The 13,280-nt window shown below is 33.8% G+C and overlaps 2 protein-coding genes across 3 annotated transcripts in view; one reads left to right on the forward strand and one right to left on the reverse strand.

The window, feature by feature from the left end:
- Positions 1 to 13,280, reverse strand: part of LOC109594248 (transcriptional activator cubitus interruptus) — a 52,681-nt gene that overhangs the window by 27,729 nt on the left and 11,672 nt on the right. Inside the window, exon 1 of one of the 2 annotated variants that reach the window (XM_049963442.1) lies at positions 10,531 to 10,560. The exons of the other annotated variant lie outside the window; for it this stretch is intronic. The gene's annotated coding sequence lies outside the window, so the exon portion shown is untranslated. Of the gene's footprint in view, positions 1 to 10,530; positions 10,561 to 13,280 lie in introns of those variants that run through there. 2 annotated transcript variants of the gene reach the window in all.
- Positions 1 to 13,280, forward strand: part of LOC109594232 (two pore potassium channel protein sup-9) — a 125,219-nt gene that overhangs the window by 21,380 nt on the left and 90,559 nt on the right. The gene's annotated exons all lie outside the window — the stretch shown is intronic.

Here is a 13,280-nt window from a genome sequence, read left to right on the forward strand (position 1 = left end):
GTATAAATTTCCATTTTCATTTACTTGCTATAGATGAGAGTCGACTTAAGCATATTACATACATAATTATGATTGTGAGCTATAAATAAGTCTGCAGTGATGTGAAGTATACTTTAAATCTAATAACCTTTTACGACTTTCTATTTTCCTTTACAAGACTAGTTTATATAAAAAGTGTTTTTTAGAATATAATCTAGCATGAGATAATAAATTGATAGATGATTTCCGATGTGGTAATGTTTCAAATTTACCCCCTGCCTAAATAAATGCTATAAAATAATATTATAAACATTCTAAAATTAACTACACTGCCTTAAAAGACCTAACTTTATTTATAGAGATAAATAGTTTCTATATTTGTGAAGATTTGAGTGAGAGAGAACACTAAAACTTTTATTACTATTACTTGCCACATGGTTTGTAATTTAGTCATATTGTCATATTGTACACAAATGTTGCAACATTAAAGAAGCAAACTAATGAAGCGCTGATGATGTTCAAGTTAATTAACAAACATATTCATATTAAACACTCAAAAACATATTCAAACGACGTTTCATTTTAGAGCTGTGGGTGTGGACGTTAGTGACACCTCAATTAAGAGGAAGGAATACGTGTGAGATTAAGATATAAAATTTTACTGTCAGCCATTACCCAAATAACTTTTGTGTAAGGATTTTACGGTCCATTTTCCGTCCGTTGTTGACTTCTATTTTTCCAATTGTCACCTCGATAATGATTTGTGGTTCTCTGCATTCCAAACAAACGGATTACCGAGAAGGAAACAATCACACGTCCGACGAACAGGAAGCAAAATCTTTTACCTAAACGTACTTCCAAGAAACTAAGCGATGGTCACTTTTTAAGGTACGGCCTTTGCATTTTAATAGCTACGGTCGTAAATAACAGTTACAGGAGTCTGGTGTTAAATATTATATTGTTGTGCCCGACGGAGATGGCCAGTTTTACACTCTTTGTCTGAAGGCTATTTTTAAAGGCGGCTTTATGAATCGAGAGCCAGACGTGAGGTTTTCTGCTAATTTGATAAAACAATAATGCAAATAAAGTTTTAATACCCTGCAGTTGCCATATTGGTTGGAGGAACTTACCTGAAAAAGAAAGTACAAATTAGTAATGTTGTTGTTGTATGGGGTAGAACAAACGTTATCATTTCTGGTTAGTCCCGGTGAATGTTTAATAGTCAATTTAAAAGTCGGCTGCTCCAGAATCAGCAGTACTCGATTAACCATCCATCGGACATGGGAGGTTTTTTTCGGGCGATCGGCGGATTGAGCCGATGTACATACGTGAGAAACTGGCAATTATTTCGAGAGTTTTACACATAAAATCAATCAATCAAGCGAGAAGGCAAAAATTAAGTAAAGGCATAGCTCCAGACGTGCTGCCCAAGATTGGCAAGACCGGACAATTTGTACACGGACAGCATGCAGCCAATTACGACAGCGACAGACTTTTTGCCCGATATTCGGTCCGATCCCGGAATGCCGTAACAATGGGTCTATTATCTACATGATGGCATTCGCCTCTAATTATGTTTGAGCCGTTTCTGCCTTTCATGCAGGCCCGGACTGGTGCTGTTTACATGCCCGTCATACACGCTGTCAATGTCGTCCATTGTCCGGCAATAAATCCTCTTCTTCAGATTTATATTGAAAGGCAGCCATGTCCAAACAATGCAAAATCCGTTTCTTTTATTTTTAACGAGACGTCGAGGAATCTGTGGACCCCATCAAATTGGAAATGTCGATGATGAAGCACCACTCTTTGTATTAAAACAACTGATTAACTTATTATTTTTAATTTAATAGACGTTCATTGTCCGTAACACACTGCCGAACTCGAGAAGAGCATAATTCGGTGTACGGTACGGCAGCAACATGAGAAGTTTCAGGGTCCGTGGCACAAAACTCGAAATGTAAATATCAGAACGTAGTCGGGACTTTAATATATGAGGTTCGTGCTGCATGTGCGAATTTTAATTCTTTACGGCCGCTATACTTTGTTTATGTTGTGCTGTTTTCGTATTGTATTGCTCTCGGCTTGTCGCTTCGTTTGTTTTCTTATTTTCATCGGCGACGTTTCTCGACTCCTACAACACTCTATTTCTACACTCTTTATTTCTTTCCTTCACGTTTGTTTACTGACTGCGGTTGCATCGGACTGTTTGTCGTTCAAACTTGCCATTGGGTGCATTAAATTACCCACGTATACATGAAATTATACAAGGTATTTGATGTGAAAAAAAAGGAAGAGAATTGGAAACTGGAAACGTCCCCATACCAAATAGGACTGGTACGACTTGAAGCTTGAACTATGTCATAGGTTAAATTAATGGGTTATATTCAAAACTAAGTTAATATTGTGCTTATGAATAATTGAAATCCGTAGTGCGTGTTGGGAAGAGATCATATTACCGAGACAAGCTGGCCAAGAAGAAAGGCAAACAGCAACAGGTACTGGGTAACTGATTTAGTTGTCTAGAATCTGGTGGGCGGATGCTGTTTGTATCTGGAGGTCAGATCGTATCGTGGCCGGGGATGCGCGCAATTTATGGCTCTGAAATCCATCCTCCATAATTCACGGCCATCGCGATACCGCGGGGTAGCCACTCGCGCCTCGTCCATATTGCCACTCGGACCGTCCGCAGGTGCACACTCATCTTAGGTGTGAAGTTATTGGTTTTTGGAAGATGTTTAACTTCTTTGTCACAAGTTTTTCGACAAAATTGCCTCATTAGGGCGACGTTCTGTTGAAAATAAAATGAAATTCGGTTTACATTTGGCAGGAAAAGTCGACAATGATGAATATCTCCGGTTACTAAGTATGTTGTCTTGTGATTCAGGAATTATACGCGAAATAAGCCTTCGGGGACTCAGCAAAGCTCTTTACAAGATGCTTAATGAGGCTGTCACATAGGCATAAATTACGGTTGAAACCATATGTTACCCTCAAAGAACCACCACGGCTCATCAGCCAATTATTTTTATATTACAAAAAGTGGCTGGTTGGAATCAAATATCACACTTCAAAAATAGCATGCAGCTTGTTAAGATCTCGCATAGGTGCAGTCTGATTTCTAGGCGTTCAACAATGGAACAGCGAAGCAGTTTGCGAGGTATTCTGTTTATTAACATCCATTAAGCGCTAGACGAAGCAATTAGTAGTAATTTCATTTTGTTACTTCACACAAAATAATATTTAACTTTATTGCAAATGATTTGTGTCGGACTACGGCGCGATTGGCAATAAATCTGTTGCGATACTGTTTTTACATTCGTTCAGTAATTAACTTTGAATGCGGTAATTGCCCGAGTGAGACAAAGAACCAAAACGAAAAGGTCTTCTGCACTGTCTCGGAATGAGGAGCAGACCTTGATGAGTACGGGTTCGAATTTACGACCGATCTAATTGTTGAAATAAATATAACTTCATCCGAAGTACGTCAGGATCTCGTGTTTTTGTACGAACCGCACAACAAAGCCTAACAATGGCTCTTTAAGAGACCACTGCATCGTGGTTTTTGCGACTTCAACATTCCGACCATGTATTATTCATTTCTAGCCAAGTCAATTGTGTGTTTGCGCTAGTTTTAGACTCGGACGCCGCAGCTACAGTCGATTGAACTGCTGTTTCGGTTTTTTGTCGACGAGTCTGAGATGAAGAAATTTTTTGATTTGATGTCAAACGGACGGACGCCGAAACAATAGGATGTGCTGTAATTGGGTAGAGGCGAAGAACTTGGCGTTGTTCACCCCTGGTGTACAAAGCGACGAGGCCCTTCCACCTGGCTGGCTGCTGTTAACGGTAATTGCATTAAATTTATGTATCTTGGTGAAAGGTTATGACATCTTGTATGGAGTTTTTTATCAACAGATCAATTAGATACGTGTAGTTTGTGCATATAATTAATTTAATTGAGGTAAATAAATATATTGGACACATATGGTGTCGCCTCCTTTTATGTAGATGTCCCACCAAATAGCTGAAACTGATGTTAATTGATGCAGCAGATATATCGCGATGCAGCGCAGAAGCTGTCGTGGACGAAATATTGAACAAATTAAACCGTTCCTAATTCCGAGAGGCAATAAAAATGCCTCTGCAGTTTTAAATTGCAAACTAATTATGTTAATGGCCTTACCTATATAAAGTTGTTTTCATTATTTTTAATTAGCCGTGGTTGCCGCCGGAATTCCAAAATTACATGCAAACGTACGTGGACATTTTTCCATAGTGGTTTTTACGTATTTCGGCCGCGATAAAGAACAATTGAAACGGTCGGCTTTCCCAGGAACTGACACATCAATTATAGGGCGAAAGATGGAGTGAGACGGACTGACGGAAAAAATCAAAACATCAGCCGGTCAGCATTAAGCAACTCTCGTTGGTGGTTTTTGCGTCGAGAACGCTCATTTTGGTCGAAGGCGCTGTCGTAAAATTTTACGATCGGAACACTAATCCCTTGGAAATGGGGCTCATCAACGATGAGCAAATTGTGATAAAGTCACTTTTATAACGTTTGTCGCCCGACAAACTGGTTTGATCTAAGATGGTTCTTTTCTTTTTTTTTTTGAAGGCTACTCAAATTTCTTCGATGCCTTCTAAAAATAGAATCAATTGGTTTAGCAAACTTAAACAATAACTTCAATTGTCTTGTAGATGCTCACCATTTTTACGGCACAAAAACCTTAATGGATGAAGTGAGCAAATTGTGATAAAGTCACTTTTATATCGTTTGTCGCCCATCAAACAGGTTTAACCTAAGACGTTTTTCATGGCTATTCAAATGTTTTTGATGCATTCTATAAATAGAATTGGCTTATCTAGCAACAACTTTAATTGTCATATTAGCTGTTTACCATTTTTCCTTGTATTTAATAAAAGAAAGAATATTAGTGGAAGAACACTTCGATGTTACAAATCAATAGTTGAATGTCCGTCTGAAAATTAAGCGTTTTCAGACACAGTGCCTGTAATTTTTTTATTTTTAATTTTAAACATCGCATCTATGAAGTCCAGTTAGATGCTAGTAATATAGTCAAATTTCGATAACTCAAAATTTTGGTAACTCGAAACAAATTGGTTGACAATGGCGTTCAGGGTGATAATTATTTGTAATTTTTACTTGATAATTCAAACTTCGATTTCTCGAATGTCTTGATAGTCGAACTAAATATTTAGCACAACGAGACCAATGATATTTACATGATTTCAACATCCTAAATTTTAAATGGAAGTATATTTCACTAAGGGCTTTTTCCAATTAAATGTCTCTCCTACAATAGTAATGCTTATATTTCGCTACTGTGAGTAAACCTATATATGAAAATGTCGACAAAGCTATTCCGTAATGGTTTAATGGTAGCTTTTTTGAAAATTAAAATAAAAATCCTTTCATCAAACACAAATAATTGCATTAAAGTTTCAAAATGTTATTTTTGATAAGTCGTGTACTTCTTTTATCTGTATCTTTTGTAATATCATCCTTAAAGCATACTTTCATGATAAATACACATTTATAACTTTTTATGTAAGTCTTGATAACTCAATTTTTTTTTGACAAATCATAGTTCGAATTTTCCAAGTTAAACTGTAATTATATGACACTTTTGAATCTGATGTAAGGAAACACTTCAATTTCCTCACCTTTCTCTACATAATCAACAAATACAATATACATAATAGTTGCCTCTTGATACCTTGAAAACATATTTATATTCCATCAGCGGACAGGAGCTGCTTCAGCATTATAAATATCCCCAGCAATTTTTTAATCAAATATATCACTTCTGGCATGAAATACGCACTTAACACGGCTGATATAGGGCCAGGTTGTGTGGAATAGATGCCCACATATCTGGTTTATGTTGGTGGTGCGTTCGCGTCCCGCTGCGAATCCACCTCACAAAATCATGACGACTGCCTCTATTAGATTATGCCGCATTGATCAAAGTTACCGCCGCGGAAACTAGTTTTAGGATACGTAGTCCGGCATCGAAATCGTTTTCCGCGATTACACACCAGTCAGTGTGCTCGGTACTTGGGCATCAAAAGGCTTAATTAAACTGCGCCCGGAGCGTCACTGAAAAACGTCAATGCTCGTGCGCCGAGCAAATATAGGATGTAATTGCAAAACTGTCATGTGGCTGGAGTGTAACCAGCGCTTGGTCGTTTACGAGTAACGGACCTGCACCTCCTTCGATACGTTGGAAAAAAAACGTCGAAGGCGTAAGGATAATTATCACATTAAGTTGGTAGTGAGGATGGCTCACATTTGTAACTCCTTCGTTTAGATTAGTCTTTAATTTGGTACTGGAGGTTTCACTTGAAGAAGTGGGAACGATGGAAGGCCTCAGGTGGAGCTGGAGTAAAGGAAAAATTTCCTGTATCCTGTAAAAATACCCATATCTTCTTATTCTCGTTATTTTGATGATTGTGTTTGACATTCCGACGGGCAATTATCTCCGGTAATACAGCATTACATCTACTTGTATCAGAAGCAAATGTCGCTGGTGCCACTAAAAGGGCTAATAAGCTCGTCCGAGTAAAAAAGCGATCTTAAGACGGCCTAACAGATGGTCCTGTCATCCAGGCAGCGCACTCGCATGAGATTATCATGCTAGATTTAAAGTAACGTCTGGCGGAGACTTGAAAAATGGCTTGGCGCATTATTAATTACGGACCGCGATCAGTCTCATTCTCACATGTACAGTATTTTCCGGGGATTAATACGGAAGGACTCCGTCAAAGGAAATCATTAGGGCACCAGCTCACCCGCAGTTTACACTTAATTTACTCGAGTAACGGCGCTAATTAAGAGCAACCGACTTAATAGGCCGCGGAACTCTAATGTGAGGAAAATGCGATGGATATAAGAATTTTAATGGCGAACAATTATGTACTTATCTGTATTATCGAGTGCTGTTTTTTTAAGTTAATCCTGATGTTTACTAAAATCGCACTCCGTAATCGTTTCGTTCACGTGGTGAGTCAATTTAGGAAATAGAAACACGTCTTTAAGACTTAAGTTAATTAAAATTGTAATACAATCAATAAAAATATCCGTCTTGGACTGCACATATTAATTTGTGACTTCCTCATCATCAATATGAGTGTCGTTGCATTCCACCGCCAATTTATCATTTTGATTGAATTGTTCGATGGCATGAGGTACGTTACATCATAATCAAGCTGGAGGAGAGGGAAATAAATATCCTGGTGCATATTTCTGTTCGTGTTTTGAATAATGATTGGGCCACACATCATGCAAAAAACGCCGATGATAACTATATTAAAGTTCGAGATGGTCTCTTAAGCGTTAAAAATGCAAATTAGAATACCGCGAAATGTCGTCAAAGGAATTTGCATTTCTATTAAAGGCATTAATGGTCGAGTTTCGCTCCAGTCCATGTCCGAATGAAGATGTGGCGATATTTAGTAATCGAGAAAAAGTAACCTGGCCTTGGGGTGTTGCTTCGGTAGCATTAAATACCCATTCGACGATAGACTTAATTGGTGGCGAAGCAATTAAGTTCCGATTAAAATTTTAAAGTATAATGATTAGTCCGTCTTTCTACGATACCATTTCTTGTTAGATAAATCAACCTCTATTAGACACATCGAGTGCTGTTACTAATATCTATTAGATATGCCGATGCACAAAATGGGTAATTTGAAAAGTAACATTATAAACATTTCTCCGACCGAGAGTCAGTCGTGTTCGCTGTCTGGATGTTAGTAAAAAGGATACCCGCAACAAATACAAGAGCAGCAACAAGTGGTAGACAGTTCGTATCCAGAACGAATGGTCGTATATTATTCGCGATTGACGTATGGATGTGTGGAAAGCGATTATTTTTGAGAACTACATTCGCGTTGGCATGTCTTTATGCAGCCCGTGCACATAATGACGATTTATATGTATTAAACGCATCTCAGTCGACCGCAAAAAAGTTGTTCCGCCGCATTTTTTCCTGCTTTCTGGGCTCGTTTGTTCGTCTCGCTTTTCGTATATTATTCGCGTCTGTTCCACAGAAAAACGACACGCCGTCTATTGAGTAAATATGGATTAATCCTGCGGTAACGACGAAGATAATGCACATTGTTTTTTGTTCAAAGAATGTTGGATTTTAAGGGGCAGATCTAGTAGGAATCTTCAGAAATAACATACTAAAATTTCAAAAGAATGTCTCAAATAGTTGAGTTTACAGCCTTCTAATGAGTAGTCACTCAACAGTTAGAAAGTTAGTTTGAAGAAGAGGAAGGTAAACCATAGAGACATAAAATAGCAGATTAACTCTAAATATGATATTTATCTATTCATAATAATGAAATCAATCATTTTATCTTTAAATACGTCTCTTTCCAAACTATATTCTTCAAATTTGATGCAGTTGTAACTCAAAGACAAATCATCTGATCGCTTAATTTTTTTTCTGCTTATTTTGTATATGTACACTGATCCCCCAGTTTCTTAATTATTTAAAAAAATTTATTTTGGCAAGACAAAAATCATCAAATTTTCGACACTCTTTTCAAAACTCTGCCATTTTGTTAAATTTCAATTTTTTGCACATTATGGAATAATAATGTTTTTTGAATTCAGCCACAATCAAGGCCGCAATCTCTACAGCAGTGAAGGACATTTTTTATTTAATAACTCGCTTTAAATTATTTTTTTTTTTCATTTGAAAACTTCCCTGTTTATTCATTATTTATACGCAAATGTATCCCCCAAATTTCAAAACATTTGATGCAATAGTTTAATTTAAAAAACAATATTAAATAAAGTGAGGTTAGGTTAGGTTGTACAAAATTTAAAAATAGCTACATAAACGTAAAAAAAATGAATAAAAGAACGAGGATGTGTATAACTGTCACCGAGCAAGGTAATAAACATTTTCGGGAATTGTGAACCCCGTAACTGTTCACATCGTACAACTGGAATTAAAAAATATAAAATATCCCTTTTCCGAGTTTTAAATTTGACCGTAACGAGGAGAGAATAGCAACCGTGCGGACGCCTAATGAATGAATTAATTCGTTTTCGTTGTCCAAAGAAGAAATTCGAATATAAATTCAGAGATAACTGCGGGTTATATCTTAATTATATTCGTCCGAGTTTTCGAACAGTCAGCCACTAACCTCTTCGGCAATTTGGATGAGTGCCTGTGGAATGCGGGTCTATTATATGAAATCAAGTTCCACAAACACACGCATTAACACTAGCCGCGTCCGTCGTCCCACCAATTTACATCTCAATATCAACTTTTAAATGTTTACTTTGCTTTACGACCTCTTGCTTCATGTCCACCAAATTTTCCATAATACCGACCACTCGACGATTGTTTGCACTACGGTATTCCGAGATTTATGTGACATTTTATTTGCAACAATATACCGTACGCTCTTTATTGCAAAAATTGTCGGAATTTATATCTTGTTTTTATCGACTACATACACGTACATATATCATAATGTCTTTATTGAATTGATTGTATTTCTCCGTTTTCTTGGTCAAATAATAAAGAGTAAAGAGGTCAACAACATCTCATGTTTTATATTTTTGTTGAGAAATTATTTATATAATTATTTATATATTAAAATACTTATATATAGTTATCAAATTATTACACATTTTTTGAAAAACTTGAGAAAAAAAACCTCATTTTTTTGATAATAAGTTTATCGGCTCAAGCCAACTGAATTTATTGACTTTTTCAATGAATAATGCTTTATTCCCAATATAAATAATCATATATAAATGCTTTTTTTGGATTAAGCCGTCTAAAGTTCATCTTAATGAACTCAAAAATATATTCTACGATCTTTTCTCCAATTTTATTGTTATTTTTTAATATACTCAACAAGAAACTGAGAATATATTAATGAATATCTAATTATAAAATGTGACTAAAATAAATAGTTCAATAATAAATTTTGTCGATAATTCAATTTAAAATACTGATAAAAAATGTCATCTGGGTAAATTTTAAATTTCTAATTGAATTAACTTTCTTATATAGAAATTTGAAACATAGATTTTTAAAAATTTTGAAATATTAGAAAACTTTCTATAGTCAACAAAACAACAAAAATATAGAAAATATTATTTTATTTAAAGCCAAAATCTACAGAATGGAATAAACCTGATTGTCAAAATATATTTCCTTAATAATCAACTTAACCTAAGGTAATATAAAGTAGTCACACCTAGGAAGGTCCGTTTTATATTAAATAGTGTATTTGGGGTATTTATTTAATGTGTATTAGACGTGCCACCTTAAAATTGGTAGTGTGTTTGGTATTAACCAAAATAAACATTTATCGCCTCCTTAAAACAAATAAGTGCTAAGTACCTAATCGTTGTCAGAGTACACTGTGTGGTGTGCATAGGCATATCTCTTGTCAAAGCAAATTGAAATGCACCGCAAATATAAATATTGAACCAGGCAGCCAAAGCAAAGTTTACAAATACGGCCGACTGTACGCACAGTGACAACTATATACTATTTATTCAGGGGCCTCGGTAGCGTTTTACGTCGTCAACGTCGTCCCTACTTGCTAGCTCATTTATTCACAATTATTTGTTTATTTTCGTCCAGCAGTGTATATACACGATCATTCGATTATTTCAATTTGGCCAGCTGACTGCGAACGTTCATTGTGGTGACCTGCACCTTTGTACGCTGATACGGCGTCGGGGTTATCTGCATTCTTCCGAATTTTTAACACGTCAAAAACTGTTTATGCGTGGATCACTGTTAATGCGGTTAACTCGGTTCATTGTCGATCTATATTTAATTTATGATCTATTCTCGGCCAAAACAAATCGCCAACTTTAACGTCAATATTTGGAAAACGCTTAGGAGAATTACAATTGGTAAACGGCAGCCAGTATTTATTGTTGCTAATTCTCTAGTTTCAATAATCACTGCGAAGTGGATGTTTTAAATTATCTGCCGCATTAAACCAATTATTCAAATTGTATGTATAGACTGGAAGCTCATATAATAAAATTACAGGTAATAAACCTCCTGTAGAAGTCAATATTGCTTAGTTTAAATGGCATAAAACATCGGGGCAGGGTGAAATTACCTTTATTACACATTTTAATCAAGCACGGCCGATGTATCGATCTGATAATTTATTTTAACGCAAACTTTGTACTCGGTAACTGGAAGAACCACTTCTGTAATTTAATAGCGTACCAGAATAAATCAGCTGTTAAAATAACTCACTTAAATATTGTATTACCGACAAGATTTTAAAGTGTGTAAAATTAGTGTGTGTGTACACACAAATGAGCTCGGTTACCTTAGGTTCAAATAGTTTATTTTGAGACCAAATTTACATAACGTCATTTAAAACTGTTTGATATAGTTATTTATGATGAGTGAAATCGGTGTTTATTCTATTAATTGTTAAGGGTTTGTTTTAATTTATTTATATTTTATCTTAATTATAATTATAGTTTATTAGTAATTTTTTAATAATTTAATAATTAATTAAAATTAACTTTATTATCAATTTAATTAAAAAATGTGAAGTGAATTTATTTTTTTTTAATTTTTGTATATTCTACCATTATCCTGTTTGTTGAATTCTAATATAAATCTTTCATAAATTTTAACAACAATTTTTAATAAAATTTTGGGTTAAAATGAACTAAAAATGTCTATATTAAATCTTCACTATTATCCTGTTTTCGTATATTATTCGCGTCTGTTTCACAGAAAAACGCCACGCCGTCTATTGAGTAAATATGGATTAATCCTGCGGTAACGACGAAGATAATGCACATTGTTTTTTGTTCAAAGAATGTTGGATTTTAAGGGGCAGATCTAGTAGGAATTTTCAGAAATAACATACTAAAATTTCAAAAGAATGTCTCAAATAGTTGAGTTTACAGCCTTCTAATGAGTAGTCACTCAACAGTTAGGAAGTTAGTTTGAAGAAGAGGAAGGTGAACCACAGAGACTTAAAATAGCAGATTAACTCTAAATATGATATTTATCTATTCATAATAATGAAATCAAACATTTTATCTTTAAATACGTCTCTTTCCAAACTATATTCTTCAAATTTGATGCAGTTGTAACTTGTAAGACAAATCGTCTGATCGCTTAATTTTTTTTTCTACTTATTTTGTATATGTAGACTGATCCCCAAGTTTTTTAATTGTTTAAAAAAATTTATTTTGGCAAGACAAAAATCATTAAATTTTCGACACTTTTTTCTGCCATTTTGTTAAATTTCAACTTTTTTCACATTATGGAATAATACTTTCTAATTTGATATCTGTTAATCTGTTTATTGGATTCTAATATTTAAAATCTCTCATCAATTTTAGTAGAAATTTTTAATTTTTAATTATGGAACTAGTATAGGAATTAAAATTAACCAAAAATTTCCCATATTTTTCCTATTATTAAGCTGTTTATTGGATTTTAATACTTAAAATCTCTTTTTGTAATAATTTTTGAAATAATTTATGGGTGTGGAGTTTTTATTCATTCTCATTTTGTTAGTTATTTTAAGAAAATAATAAAATAATAATTAAAACCTAAAACGAACTAAAAATGTTTCATATTTTTATCCTAAATAATCTGTAATAAATTTTAGCATGAATTTTTAAAACAATTAATGGGTTTGAAATAATATAGGAATTTATTATTAAAATGTTGTAAGTATTTACTTCATTATCGTTATTCAGGTTATTATTCAGGTTACTTTAATAAAACAAATATTATTAAAATTAACTAAAAATTCATAATTTAATTCTACGTTAATAATTTCTTTGTTTGATTCTACTATTTAAATAATATATGCTGATTTTATGGTATTGCTATTATTATTTTATTATTATAACTTTGAATAAAACAAATATATATATATATATATATATATATATATATATATATATATATATATATATATATATATATATATATATATATATATATTATACTAAAACTAATTTTTCGTATTTTACTCGGACTTTAAATATTTAAAATAAATTTTGTATTTGGAGTTTTTGCTCTTAAAATACATAATATTTATTGTGTGTATAACATAATTTTGTATCTTATTTAGGTTATTTTAATAAAATATATAATATTAAAATGAATATTTCATATTTTTATTCTTTCCCATCTTGTGTGATGGATTTTTAAACAATAAATTATCAAAATAACTTGTGCAATAAGATTTTTTTTTCTTAATACAGTCATTATAGATTTATTTCTTAGTAACTTGAA

The sequence above is a fragment of the Aethina tumida genome, chromosome 2, assembly GCF_024364675.1.
Source record: "Aethina tumida isolate Nest 87 chromosome 2, icAetTumi1.1, whole genome shotgun sequence".
Classification (NCBI taxonomy): Eukaryota; Metazoa; Arthropoda; class Insecta; order Coleoptera; family Nitidulidae; genus Aethina; species Aethina tumida.